Below are 2,049 nucleotides of genomic sequence, written 5' to 3'. Positions count from 1 at the left end.
CCCAGACTGTGAGCCCAGAGCCCTTGACTTTGAGACCTGCAGAATCTGTTTCCTCACTGGCGCTGCGTGGGGAAAGTGTTCTGGAACAGGGGCAAAATGGCCAGTACAGGCACCGAGCGTAGGATTCCCGGCTGGACCGACGAGAGAGGGATTTGAGGCCTGGCGGACCACGGTAAACCGGTGGACTGGCCCGAGCAGTTGGACCCACGTTGCGAGCACCTGGCCGCGGGGCTGCTCCGGCTGTGGGATGAGGGGGGCCCCAACATGAGCCTCTCTGATCAAGAGGCGAGCGCCCCGGGGAGTCTGTCTGATCAACAACGCCCCACGGGCGCCGCAGCCGAAGATCCGGGTAGGCTCTACCCTGTGGGATCGGGTGGTGACCGCTGTGAGGGTCCGATACCCCACCCTCCTGGAGTGGGATCTACACCGGCGCCCGCAATCGGGTACGGTCAGTCAGGGCACCCGGGTTGTTAGAGAGTGGGCGCTGGTCAACGGCATCTACCAGGGAGCCTGCGACCGTAATTTTTATAAAACACCCGGGTGACCGGTACCGTCGCAGGATACCTGGTCAGCACCGCGCACCCCGATATAGTCAGTGATCCTGCCCCTCATGACACCAGCTAACGGGAGGACCGTGCGGGATGGTATCACCCTCCTTGAATAGATGCAGTGGGGGCAGAGGCAAGGGCTGGAGACAAGCCCTCCCCGTTTTACGCGCAGGCAGCTGTACATGGACATGGATCCCCAACCCTGACCTCTGCACCCTGTGGAAGGAGCTTTGTGGCGGTGGGGTGGTGGGCAACTGGGCGATTGCACTCATTCTCGTTATTTATCATCGCTGTGTGTATATTATGTTGTCTGCCAAATTTTTATGAGCACGTCTGTCTTTCTTCAGTTCTGTATAGTCTGATATAGCGTTCACCTTATAAATAGAGTAAGATGTATTCCTTTCCTTTTCACTGCGGTAACGCCTGGCGAGTGGCGAGGCTGCCGAGGGGTGGACTGTGCTGACTGTCACGTGACAGCACTGCCCACGCCTGGTCAGAAGACACGCCCCCTGCCAATCAAGGATTGACCCCTCCTCGCCCATCACTGCACACCTAACCACCGGCCTTGTAATCAGCTTAACCCTGCCGGCACCGAGCCGTTAGCGTTCCTGTGAATTACCTGGGCCGGGCACTTCAGCCTTCCTGCATGAAAAGGGCTGGACGCTCTCTTTGCCATTTCCGAGGGACCACTCTGCTTCATTCCAGGCTGAGAACCGTGGAACAGCGCTGGAGGAAATTGTTGGTAAGCTGTGCATTGAATAGGGTTGGTGATTGTCCCTGATAGCATTGAGCCGTGCCTGTACAGTGAAGGGGCTCGGGCATCGTATTGACTTTTCCCTTGGATGTGTGTGTGTGTACTTTATTCCCACGTTCGTTATTAATCGTCTGCGTGTGTTTTACTGCCGACCTGACTTTATCCACGACTGCTGTAAATTGTGTGCGTGCTGTTTCTGTTGCCATTTTCCCATGGTTGCCTTTGAGCTGCTGTGTCCCCTCATTAAAAACAAATGTAGCCTGTGAAAAGTACGGGGCAGAAACAGGAAGCATGGAGACAACCGGATTCTATTTTTCATTTGTTGTTAGTTTCCCCGAGGGGAGGTGCACCGTTCCCGGAGGCACTGCAATACCGGGTCGATGCGCGGAGTGGACGGAGCAAGCCCCTATTCCATCTCCCTGTTCCAAAAATCAATTTAATATATGGTCCCCAGATAAGGGACGTATCAGATATTAAACTGATAAGAACAGATTTTTTTTTTTTTTTTATTTCAAAATATACTTTATTCAAAAATAAATATATACAGTAAACCATTCAATAACTTTTCATCCTTTGCATACGTTTCCATTATACTCAGTAAAATACCCGTGTTTATAGCCACCCATGTGGCACTCCAGTAGTTCAGCTTAGCATCTCATTGTTGAGGGGTATACTCCTCGCCCACCGACCCCTCCCACTCCCACGGGTGGAGAAACCTATACTGTGGTCCTTCCCCACCGGGCCCTT

General features: G+C 53.5%; 1 pseudogene; it reads right to left on the bottom strand.

Moving 5' to 3' along the window:
• Window positions 1-1,641: 1,641 nt before the first annotated feature.
• LOC140208860 (U2 spliceosomal RNA) lies at window positions 1,642-1,822 on the bottom strand (annotated as a pseudogene).
• Between the last annotated feature and the right edge of the window lie 227 nt (window positions 1,823-2,049).

This window comes from Mobula birostris, chromosome 13 (genome assembly GCF_030028105.1).
Source record: "Mobula birostris isolate sMobBir1 chromosome 13, sMobBir1.hap1, whole genome shotgun sequence".
Classification (NCBI taxonomy): domain Eukaryota; kingdom Metazoa; phylum Chordata; class Chondrichthyes; order Myliobatiformes; family Myliobatidae; genus Mobula; species Mobula birostris.
Note: the sequence above shows the minus strand (reverse complement) of the source record. Positions and strands in the feature narration are given on the sequence as shown.